The sequence below is a fragment of the Lynx canadensis genome, chromosome D1, assembly GCF_007474595.2.
Source record: "Lynx canadensis isolate LIC74 chromosome D1, mLynCan4.pri.v2, whole genome shotgun sequence".
In the NCBI taxonomy this organism is placed as follows: domain Eukaryota; kingdom Metazoa; phylum Chordata; class Mammalia; order Carnivora; family Felidae; genus Lynx; species Lynx canadensis.
This window is the reverse complement of record NC_044312.2, coordinates 68,826,053-68,838,475: the sequence shown is the minus strand read 5'-3', so window position 1 is coordinate 68,838,475 and position 12,423 is coordinate 68,826,053. Positions and strand designations below refer to the sequence as shown.

At 51.7% G+C, this 12,423-nt stretch overlaps 1 protein-coding gene across 3 annotated transcripts in view; it reads right to left on the bottom strand.

Annotated features, from left to right (window-relative positions):
• The window catches only part of LOC115524485 (F-actin-monooxygenase MICAL2), a 223,772-nt gene that overhangs the window by 69,892 nt on the left and 141,457 nt on the right, over nt 1-12,423 (bottom strand). Inside the window, exon 28 of one of the 3 annotated variants that reach the window (XM_030330802.1) lies at nt 11,494-11,887. The exons of the other annotated variants lie outside the window; for them this stretch is intronic. The gene's annotated coding sequence lies outside the window, so the exon portion shown is untranslated. Of the gene's footprint in view, nt 1-11,493; nt 11,888-12,423 lie in introns of those variants that run through there. 3 annotated transcript variants of the gene reach the window in all.

Genomic DNA, 12,423 nt, shown 5'->3' with positions numbered 1-12,423 from the left:
CCTTCCCCTCACTGGCTGTCTCCTTCTCTCCTTGTTTCTGTGCTCGTTCCACCTTTTCCCCCTGACCTGGGGGATCCTGGAAGGCTCCAGGGCTGTTTTTGAATCTCTTCTTTTACCTACACTCATGCCAGTGATAATCTCATCTGGCCTCCTGGGTTCAAATAACCCCAGATAACAATGACTCATACCTCCATTTATATTTCCAGCCTAGTCATTTCCCCTGAATCTAGACTTAAATATCCCACTGCTTACTTGGCACCTCCACGTAGATGTCTAGCAGACACATCAAGCTCATGTCCAAGTGGAGCTCTTCATCCCCACTGCTCCCCAGTCCTGCTTTCCCCCACAGCCCTCCCCATCTCGGTAGATGGCAACCTTGGCCTTCCAGCTGCTCAAGTCAAATGTTTTCGTGGCATCCTTGACGTCTCTTGTTCTTTCATTCTTCACTCAAACTATCAGTGAATCCGGTTGGCTCTACCTTCAAAATATGTCAGGAATCCAGTCATCCATCACCACCTCCTCTGCTACCACCCTGGCCCTAGCCACCATTATCTTTTGCCTGGATTATAGAAAGAGCCTCTGCAGGTCTCCCCACTTTCCCTCTCACCATGCACCCCCTTCAGTTTTCTTAAAACAGCCACCCAACTCACTGTTAAATATAAGATCATGCTCCCCTGTTCAATACCCTCCAGTGGACCCTGTGACCTCACCTCCCACTACTGCCCCACTGTCTCTGCTCTGACCACGTCCCCCCATCTTGGCCCCTTGCACCGATCTTGCCTCTTCCCAGGAGATGCTGTCCCTGGACAGCTTCCTGCAAGGCTCGCTCACTCACTGCTTCAAGTCTTTGGTCAGATGGCACCTTCTCCATGAGGCCTACCCTGTCATCCTATTTTGACTGCAAACATGCCCTGAGCGTTCTCCATTCCTCTTTATTTTTATTCGCAACACGTCTCACCTTCTAATGATCTCTACAACTTTCTCATTCATTTTGCTTTATTATCTCTCTCTCATGACTAGAATATAGGCAGTGATCTTTGTCTGTTTGGTTTCTTGCTAGAGTTGTAGCTGGTAAGGAGTAGATGCTCGATGAATACCTGTTGAATGATCAGTGAACCAATGACCAAAACAGGCAGCCTGAGGCCCAGCTCCATCTTGGCCATGAACTAGCTGGGCAACCCCTTCTCTGGTCTCAGTGGGGCAGATGTGCTTTCTCCTTTCTAAGGCCGACACCGCACTTGCACTTGGCTTCCTCCCCGCCCACCCCCTCCAGCGGTCATTACCTTCTCTTCCCTGTGTCCCAGACTTCTGTCTCGATTGGACCTTTTCCATCAGTATTTGCATGTGCTGGAGCCTCTCCCATTTTAAGAAAACTATTTTTAACCCAATTCCCATGCCCGCCCCCCCTTGCCAACTCTTCTTCCTCTTCTCCCTTTCCAGCCAATCTTGGGAGAATTGGCTACACTCGCTTCTCCACTCGTTCACCTACTATCACCCAGCTTCTCAATCCCTGTAATCCTGCCCATGCCTCTGCCACTTCCCAAACTGCTTCAAAGTCCCCCCATGCCCTCCTTAGTGCTAAGTCCAATTCACAAGGCTTTGGGGTCCTCCTGCAGCCGCTGCCGCCCTCACCCCTCCCTGCTCTGGGGACACGTTCTCTCACTGCCTCCCTGGCTGCATCCAACCCCTAAGTGCTAGGTTCTTCATGCCTCCACCTGGGAGAGGTTAGCTACTCCATAACTGTGTTTACCATCTGTGAAGCTAACTCAACACATTTTTTATTTTTATGTTTTGAAATATTATATAGGCCAATCAAAAACACGTGTGCAGGCAGATGCGGTCAGTGGGTTGTCAGTTGGCCACTCCTTGCATATGGACACGCTTGCCTGTGCACACACATGGGCACACCTCTGCACAGGTGTGGCCGTGGATGGGAGGCACGGGGGGGAGTAGGGGTGAAATTGGAGGCTTGGCTGTATCGTAGTAGCAGCAGTAATAATAGAGGCGGCTTACTTTTACTGAGCACTTTTATGGAGAACTATTTAAGTGTTTAACATGTATCAAGTCTATTAAACTTCACAGAGCCCTCTAAGACAAGTATTATTATCCCCATTTTGCTGCTGAAAAAAAAAGCAGGTGCACAGAGAGGTTAAGACACCGGCACATGGTCATGTATTTCATCAGAGGACAGGGACTAGTCTGCATGGCTGTGAGCAGAACAGAACCATGGACGCCAATGCGCGTGACCTTTATTCTGGGAGTTTGGGCTGGAGTATGTTCCCAGTTTTTTTCCCCTTCCCCACAACAGAGCCATGCTTTGTCCTGTGATTTTGCAGCCCTTCCTACTAGGGCAGGTAGGTGTGCTTCCCTGCCCAACTGACATGAGGCTTGGCTGGGACACTTGCTTTGGCCAGTGCAAATGAGCAGATGTGACGTGAGCAGTGGCTTCAAATGGCCTTGCTGTTTGGCTAGCCCACTCACATTCTTGCTAGTTTGCCATGAGAAGAGTTTGTCCCAGATGGCCGCTGCCCCTTCGGCTTAGGTCCCTGGCTGTGGGCACATGGAACGAGCCTGGAGCCTGGCCCGACCAATCCCATGGGAGCTCAGGCCACCCTTAAACCTGCAGCCTGAAGCAGAGCCACTCAGCCAACCCACAGACCTGTGAGCAGGAAAAATAGATGCTACAAGCCCTTGGGATTTGGAAGTCTTGTTACGCAGAATTACCGTAGCAGAGACCTGTCTACCTGGTTTCTACCTGAGTATAGGTGCGTGTGCCAGAGCCAGAACCACAAATATTGTGGTTGACTATACATAGTCAACGGGTGCTACTTGGCCACCTCTGATCCAGACCTGTGCTTGGGGTTTGGAAACCAATCAGCCATGCTCTCTCTGCCTTCAAGGTTCTTTTCCTGTTCCACAGGGGAGATAAGGCATATTCATACATAGTTGCATTACCAGGTAGACGGTCTGAGAGCAAGGCGGGACGAGGTGGAAGGGGAGGGAGATCGGACTTCCATACAATAAACACTGGGTTTAAGGCACCATGTTGCTGAGTTAAGGACAAGTGGGTTCTGATCAGAGAAGAGAGAGGTGGTGCTCCATGGGATGGACGTCTGTGAACAAAAGCGATGTGGGAAAGCATTGCCATTTGTGTGGGAACAGGAAATAACTCTGTTTGGCTAGAGGGCAGGAGAGTATATAAAAGAAGCCAGTGGGAATGACTGCATGGACACTGAACCAGAAAGGGCCCTGAATGGCAAAGTGAAGAGTAGATTTCACTCCAAGAGCAACCATTGAAGGGTCGGAAGCTGACTGGTATCACCAGACTGGCCTCAGAGAAAGATCGCTCTAATTACTGAGTGGAAGGTGGACTGGAGGACCCAACAGGAGGGGAGAGGGAGACTAGGAAAGGGGCTATGATAACCTGGGGGAGAACGAAAGGCTGAGCATGCGCAGCCAGAAAAGAGGGGAGTGAGGTTGCTGAGAGCAGCCTGGGGGGGGGATCAGGTAGCTGCAGGCAGTGGAGGCAAGCTGTGCCAGCCTGTGGCAGCATCACCTTGGGGACCAGCCCAGACCTACAAGGAACGTTCTGGGGGTCTGCTTTTCTCCTTCCTCCTTCTAGAGAGTTTTGGCCTAGCCAGCAGGGCTGAGGGGTGGAACGGCGTAAGGCCTTAGGCTAGCTCCCTGAGCTTCTAGAGGGCTGGGGACATGGCTGACTGATGAGCCCTCAGGACAGCAGGGCTAGCATCTTTCACCACAGAGTCCAGATAACAGTGGAGGGGCTGGGAGCACTGGGAGGTGAGGATTTTGAAAAAAGGAAGCTGGAGCTTCCTCTGATTACCACCTTATCCAGGTAAAAAGCCCCAAAGGTGGACATACTCTTCCCCTCCTTCTGCCCTCCAAGGCCTGGGCCAAAGGCTCCAGCTGGGTCTCTGGGGTTCAGTGCTATGCCCAGGAGGAGACTGCTTCACTCAAGCTTCTACTTCTAGACCCCTCTCTCATTCCCTGACAACACCCATCTGCATGCACATACCAGTAGTCCTAGCTCGAGCCGTCCTGGTACCAGCAATGGAAGTCATCAGCAATGGAAGGCAACAACGAAAGTAACACCAACTTATATTGAGTGCCATTATCAACATCCATCATCTCTAACATCCTGACGACTTGCAAGGATGGTGCTGTCACCTTCACTGCATGAGTGCAAGAACGTGGCACCCAGAAAAGAACTCAGCCAGGGCCCCCCAGTGAGTCAGCTGGATCAGTCGCCACAGGGACACGCAACGGCTGTGTCAGTGGCCAGCCCCAGGTGAGGGTCCAGCTGTGCCCACCTGCTGCCTCCCCCAGGCCTGTCTGCAACTTGTCATACGTTTTGCCTGAAGTTATGTATTTCCATAGGGAGAATCCAGGACTCCGGTGGGGCTGGGGGCTGCCAAGGAAGGAGGTGCACAGGGTGGGGGGTGAGAATGATCCAGCAGCTCCCAGAGCAACTGCCCCTGGCCTCTGGGAGGAAAGCAGCTCTGCTCAGAGCCGAGCATTTCAGTCTCCTCCCAGCGCTCCAGCCAGACACCTGCTGCCTGGTGATAGAGGACACTCCAGCAGCAGAGCCAAGCTGTGTCTGTCCTCACACACCACCCCCAGCAGCCAAGTCCCAAGGCCTTTATCTGGCCAGACCCCAGCTACAGTGTCAGGGTGAGGACCCTTGGTTCTGCTGCTGAAATTGTTCCTGTTTTCTCCCCAAGACTGGAGACACTTCCACGCTCCCCCAGAACCCAGAGAGACAGCAAAGCAACATGTTCTCCTGTGTATTGTTATTAAGTCCATTTTACAGATTAGGAAACTGAGGCTCACAGGCATTATCTTCTTTGTCCAAAGTCACACAGCTCCTAACTGCCAGAGCTACTTCTGGCTCGGGGCTTGGCAAGACTCCCTCTGCTGTCTTGCGCACTGTTCTCTCTGAAGAACCAAGTTTAAAAAGAGCAACGAAACTAAGTTTATCAGGATCCAGTCAGGAAAATAGAACTCAAGCCAGAAAGTTCAACAGAGGAAAGTTACTACAGGAAACTAATGACGATGGTGTCGGATGAGCCGGAAAACCAAGTGCAGATCGGGAGACAACCCAGAGACGAGCAATAGCAGGAAGCCACCTGCTGACGGGGCGGTGGGAGGAGACGGTGAGTCCAAAGGCCAGGGCTGCCAGGCAGGAGTAAGCACCACGGGGAAGACACAGTCACTGCCCGGGATGCAGAGAATTGGAGAAATACCCTGGCCTCTCCCTTCATCCCGCCCTCCACCTTCCCACTAGTGCACCCAATGGTCAGGCCTAACAGGAAGCCAGTTGCCAGGGAGCCTGGGAAATGTAGTTTGCAGGGATTACACCTGTTCACTACAGAGCAGAGCAGGGGAAGGGCGGGGAGGAAGTCTCAGAGCAAACAGCAAATGTCCAGGACACTAACCATAGAGCGGTCTCCCCACCATCTCGTAAGGTGGACAGCGACGACTGAGGGGATACTGACAAGCCCCCAGCAGGATGGGGGGAGGGGCTTGGGAAGGGGCTTGTGTCAGGCTTTCCCTCCACTCACTGCCAGGGGATGGCACAGTTGTCTATGACAGTACCAGGGTCCCTCACAGTGCATGTACCCTTAAAGGATAAAGGCACAGGTGCCTAAAGATGGTACAGCTGCCATCCAGGCTTCTGAGAGTGACACCTCAGGGTAGACTCCCAGGAATGCCAGTTCCCAAGGGTCTTTAGGGAATGGCAAAACCGATGGTGAGCCCTAGGCCTCGGGCGTGGCTGTCCCGCCCTCCCGTACTCTGGCCAGGCATCCCCAGGCCAAGTGTCTAAGCCTGTTTGTGCGCAGACGTGTGTACTCACAGGCCCACGCTCTGCTGCCCTCAACCAGGGTGGGGAGCACTACTCAAAGGGCCCCGCCTGGCCTTGGGAGCAGCCTCTGTGCAGAGACCAGCCCGAGTAAACTAAAAGCCAGCTAGGGGGAGGGCTCAGGACTCCCCAGCTGTGGGTTCCATCCTCACGGCTCAACAGAGCCGACCTGCTCCTGCGGTGGGGCCCTCTTGCCTGCACACGAGGTCAGACAGCAGGGGAGTGCCGCCTACGGACAGACCCGGAACCTGGTGTGAGCAGCGGGGTCTCCTCCATCAGGACCAGGAGGGGAGGGGGCCCGTGGTAACTTCCCAGCAGATCAGCGGGCCCCCCCACAGCCAGCTTTTTCTCCTTTTCTTTTGCTAATAGCAGCAGATTTAGGGCCTTAGTCCTCAGACTTCCATCCTCTTCTTCCTCCTCCTCACGCCACAATGGGTGCCGTGTCAGGCCAGCTCTGCGCCTCCAACTTTGGGCACAGCCAGTACCCTATATGCAAGTTTCTCTGAATGACGTTGGGGGTGGAGAACTCTAAGTTTCTGGGTAGGAACCCTAACAGCAACCCAGCGAAGCAGGAAGGGAAACAGCCTTGGGGCCCACAGGCCTTCCATCCTGCACACACCCCATGGCCGGGTGGCAGGCCATCCCAGTGCGCCACAGCTCACCTCAGGGCAGATGGGAATGGCAGGCATGGCTGCCAGGCCCGGATGAAGTCCTCACAGCCCCAGGGACGTGCCAGGCCTGGCTGGGCCTCATGCGGGTGGCAATGGGAAGAGAGAACTGATCTTCTGGCACTGCTAGGTCCCCCAAGGTTGAGAAGTTGGCTTCTTTGTCTGGGTGAGGTGTGTGTGAGGGGGGGTTACCCCTCTTCCTTGGTCCCCCTGCTGCCTGCCCTCTTGTGGTCTCAATGACAGACACTTGCAGGATGACTCGACTCAGGAGGTCAAAGGCACGTTGAGCAAACCATATGCCAGGCGCGGGGGCCGAGCCTTCCCCACCCCACCTCTTGTCTCAGACCTGCCGCCTGGATTCCTGTATCAGAATGCCAGGAGAGGGAGACGATGTGTGTGGCTCCGTGGCCTGGGCCTTGACACCCAAGGGGATCTCGCTGGAGCCGCTTTCTGCTGCCAAACTCACACTGGCTCCCACCGGTCACCCAGTTCTGCGAGAGATGCTGTGTGAAGATCACCGCCCCCCCGGCCCCGCCGAAAGGCAAGAATGCAAGTCGAACCTCCCCTCTCCCAATCAAAGGGCTCTGTGGACACAGCAGGACACACAATGTCACATGTCATTCTGAGCCATGAATCGATGCCAGCAAGACCTTCTCAAGCCCAAGACAGCAGCAGACTCTGCGGTCTGAGGTCCAGCCCAGAAGGTAGGGCTTTTATCTGTTCTGCAAAAACTTATCAAGGGTCCAGTATGCGTCAAGCACTATTCTACCAGTGGGAATTATAGGAGTATCCGAAAGAGACAGAGATCTCTGCCCTCCAGGAGCTTATGTTCTGGCAAGGAAGGATATATAAGCAATAACCATAATCAGTAAGTGAATTACATGATATGGTCAGGGGTGATCATTTCTATGAACACCTGACCAGTAAGTGGGGTGGGGGGGGGATCAGAACAGCTGGGGGTATGGATTGCAGTATTAACGGGAGACCTCCCTGGGAGGGAGACAAGGGAACAAAGAACTAAATGAAGGGTGGGGTCAGCTGTACAGATACTAAAGAAGGGTGTGCTGGGCAGAGGGAACAGCCAGTGCAAATGCTCTAAGAACAGAACGTGCCTGGTGTTCAAGGAGGCCAGTGTGGCTGGGACACAGTATACGAGAGAGAGCAGGAGGAGAGTAGGTCAGAAAACAGGGGCCAGACCATCCAGAGCCATCTGAGTCCATTACATGTACTGGTTTTTGCTCTGAGTGAGCTGGGAAGCCGCTGGAAAGTTCTGAGCAGAGGACAGATCTAAGCTCTGGAAGGATTACTCTAGGATTGTGTTGAAAATAGGTTGAGCAGAACCCAGGAGGCCGTGTTGGAGGCCACTGCAGTAACTCCAGAAGAGAGAACAGTGGCTGAGGCTGGGGAGGTAGCATGGGGATGTCGACAAGGGGACAGATTCTGGCTGGATGTGAGGCCAAGTGAAAGAGCCATCAAGAATGATTCCAAGCCTTTGAGCTAAGGAAAGGGAAAGATGGAATTGCTGTGCCCAGAGACTGAAGGCCAAGGGTAAAGTCTGTTCAGGGGAAGATTATGAGCGGGAGGTAGATATTTAGGTTGGAGACTCTTGGTAGAATCTAAGTAGAGATGTCAAGTAGGCAGCCAGAGCCAGGCTAGAGCCCAGCTCCCTTTTTGCGGAGACTCAGGAATTCACTAAGCCAAACCACAGTCTTGCTGGCAGGTGGCAGGGGAAAGAAGGGGGCTCCAGAGCAGAGGCTGGGTTGTCTGAAGGGAGGTGACCAGTTGCCTTCAAGAAGGCTGGGAGATCAGAACACTGGAGAAAAATAGAGGGTGCTGCCCAGGGTGAATGGAGACCTCTGTTGAATCTCCAACCTAAAGATGCCCCGTCCGGCACACTCTGAGCTCCAGCTGATACAGAATGCTCAAGAAAGTCTCTCTCGGGCCTTCCCTGCTGCGCAAAATCAGGAAGGTGTTTATCTAGAACTCAGCCAGAGAGTTCTTGCTGCCCTGAGAGCCCTGTTGGGCATGTTCACCGATTCTACCGCCACAAAACCCTAAGCCAGGGGCATCGGTTCACAGGAGGGGCTTGCCCGATACCACTAGTCCATACAAAGCGCTGGAGTCAAGGCTGGGTCTTTGGCCAGCTCCAGGACCTCCCCAAGGGCCAAGGCTCCCCTGAGAGCAGCATCTAATTCCTGGCCGGGGCCTGGTGACTTTCTGTTCCTTCACAGTTGAAGATGTTGCTCTAGCTCACCTGCCTAGCATCAGAGAGCTCCTTTAACGTCAAGGTTACCTTCAAGGTGGCCACAAGGAGGTGAAGAGCTAATGAGGGACTGCCCATGAGCTGCTTGGCCCCAAGCCCAGCAGGGAGGAAATGCTCAATCAATAACAGCTGGCCCTGGAGCAGTAAAAGCAGCAGTCACTTCTTTTACTTATTTAAGGGATTAAAGAAAAAGCTATAAAAGTGAATGAGTTCACAGAAATAAAGGAGAACAGCCCACCCACTCTGCCTGACCCACTTGCTCTACTTAATATTCAGGTTACGGGAAGATTGGTTTCTTTGGCTGGATCATTTCTTTAGGATAAATTCCCTGGGGTAGGATTACTGCGCCAAAAGGTCAGAGTTCTTTTATGGATCTTAATAATTGTTGCCATATTGCTTTCTAGAAAAGACGGTCCTCGTTTACTTTTTACCCAAGACTATTTTTTTTTGCTTACAATCTACACCACTTTCTTCTTTAGTAATTCAGTGGGAACGAGATAATTTACATTCCTTTGTAATTTTTATAAATGCTTGCTCTTTCTTTTTTAGCATTTACCTTTTAAGTTTCCTGGAGTGAGAATTATCTATTCATGGCCTTTGCACATTTATCATTGGTCTTTTATCAACAAATACTAACTGATCACCTACACTGTGCAAGGTACTTGGGAACACCTCCTTTGCATCACCTTTTTAAATGCCACAGCAATGAACTCCTTCATTATACACCTAATTCACATTTTTCCTCAGTCTGACTGCCTATTGAATATTTTCATTTTTACTGTTAAGTTTTTAAAATGTTTACGGTCAAATTTGTGTCGTGTTTCTCAAGGTTCTAAAGCTTAGAAAGTCACCATTAAAAAAATTAAAAAGAAAAAAACCAAACTAAAATTTAAGGGGTACCTGGGTGGCTCAGTCAGTTGGGCGTCTGACTTTGGCTCAGGTCATGATCTCGCGGTGTTGAGTTCGAGCCCCATGTCAGGCTCTGTGCTGACAGCTCAGAGCCTGGAGCCTGCTTCGGGTTCTGTGTCTCCCTCTCTCTGTTCCTCCCCCGCTCACAATCTGTCTCTCTCTCCCTCTCTCATAAATAAATATTAAAAATTAAAAAAAAAACAAAATAAGGCTTAGAAAGTTATCACTCCACGATCTAATCAATTCTTGATTCTAACATTTAATTCTATTATTTTACCTTTTTTAAATTTTAAGTCTTTAATCCAGTGTTTCTGGATTAAGAATATTCTACCCGACATGTGTGTAGAATGTATCATGCAAAACAAAAAACCCATCCCAGACCAACAGAAACTCATTTCAAATAGGTATGGGAAAGCCCACTTCAACAAAGTTAATTAAGCTTCTTTACTGGAGGACCCCTCAGACACTTTACCGTGTTAGTAAGTCTCATGGATCTCCAAGGTTTGGGAGGACCAGCATGACTGCTATAAACCATTTCTCAAACTGTGTGACTGTGGAGCTCCTGATTCACAAAGCCCCTCTTGGAACTAGTGTTCCCTTGACACACTTTGGAAAATGTTGCTTTAACCCCACTTTAAGTTAAAAAAAAAAAAAAAGTCAAAACTGTAAAGTTCCATGAGAATGAGGACTTTTGTCTACCTCACCCCTTGTGATATTTCCAGCACACCGTAGATACTCAGTAAATGTTAGTTAAGTAAACAAGTGAGTGTATGTACAAATAAAACAAATCAAATCTAGTGCACGAGACCGAGATACATATAATCCACGATACAGGGAGGGGCAGGGACTTTGTGTGGCTCACTGTCGCCTCCCTAGGACCTAGAATATGTCTAGGGTATGATGCGCGTTCAACAAATACTTGAATGGATGAATACATAAAGGAATGAGTCACTTGCCCACCCTAGCTCCTGACCTGAGTCCCTGACACCCTTTCTTCCATGGAAGAGAAAGAATATCTCACCTGGGTAAGAGTACATGACCCTGGGCAGCTCAGAAGGCAGTTCCGGGAGCCAGCAGCTGAGCTCAGAGGCCCAGAGCCCCAGAAATGCCCCTTCGGCGGAGGCTCATACCAGCGTCAGAAGCCCACCTACATCCAGCCTGGTGACGGCTGGCATCCTAACCTCGGGAGGTTGAGGACCAGACTTCCCTGGCGTGGTCCAGACTAGCCAAGTGAGACTCTGAATCCTTCCCGTACAGGGAGGCCAGCCTGGAATTGGGTCAGAGCCTGCCACGGGTTCTGTCCTCGGAATGGATCTGCAGGCAGAGCTTTGCGGCCTAAGACACTGAGGGACCTGAGCCTCTGGGGACAGGGGAGGTCTCTTGGGATCACAAAACGGCTCTCCATCTGGATAAGCACACTTGCCATGTTCGCTGCTGTTCTGAAACCAGTGTCTGCTTCTTCCTCCTTACCTCTCACCTCTCACTCAGCTGGGCCAGCATAAGACTTGCAAGAGTGACCTTTGTCACATAGGAGCCTCACTTAGAGAAAGTTTCCTAAGGAAAGCTCTCCTACTGGTCCATGGTTTGGATGGGGGGACAGGGGCGCGAAGAGCTGTTAAGACAGTCTGTTTCCAACGGCTGACGTGACACCGACCCTCACCCAGCTGTGCCCAGCATCTGCACAGAAAAGTACCATGAGCTTTCAAGAAAGAGACCCCAAAGCCTGGCCAGGAGCATTGGTGACATTTTCCAAATATTACCCCTGGGTAATATTTCCTTTGAGAGTGCCCAGCGCAGCCCCAGAGAGTCCCGTGTCACCACAGATGCAGGTCCCGCCAGCGGTTTAGGGAAGACGGATCCCCCTAAACCAGCCCCGTGTTTGGGGTTGGAGCAGCTTCCACGGCAAAGAAGAGAGGAAACAATGAGCTTTATAAAGAACCATATTTATTTTTCATTTACAGCATCAAATACCATAAATAAAGCTAAACAATGTTTGCCGTGTGCAAAATACAGGGTTCCGTGTGGCACTGTAAATGACTACCAAAGGTCACAAACATGCGCTGCGATGAGATGGGGGGGTGGGGGTGGGGGTGGGGTGGCTAGCTAAAGAGAAGGCCGAGAGGGAAGAAGGGCCCCCTCTGGTTGACATTTTATAAAGGGAGGGAGACTCTGCAAGAGAAGACAAGACAAGAGCAATGACTTCGTACTGGCTGGAATCTGCACCGATGCGGTGAGCAGCGCAGCATGCGGGGCTGTGCAGACGGGCCGAGAGGTCAGCATGGCTCGGGGCTGCATGCAGGACAGACACCACCTGCAGCCTGAGCCCCTGAGGCCTGGCCCACAACAGCTCCACCGTACTTGGCACGGTGTTTCTCTTTAAAAGCACTTCGAATGTCCTGCTGCTGCAGGCAATGAGGCGGCAGGGGTGGGGGAGGGGTGGGAAATGTGTTTTGAGCAGAGCCCCGGGGGCGTGGACACGGGCTGCTTCAGGCTTGGGCTGAATGGAGTCATTTCTCAAAGCCACCCCTGGCCTGTGACAATGATTGCTCTAAGTGAAGCTTCTGCATCATCTGGGGCTTTCTGAGCCAAGGACAATAAGAGGAGCCACAGCAAAGCCCTGGTGTCTGAAGCTCAGGCTGCAGGGAAGGGGTTTGCTAGGAAAATTGTGATTGTGTGTTCGAAACACAGAGCATGGGTCAGGCTTG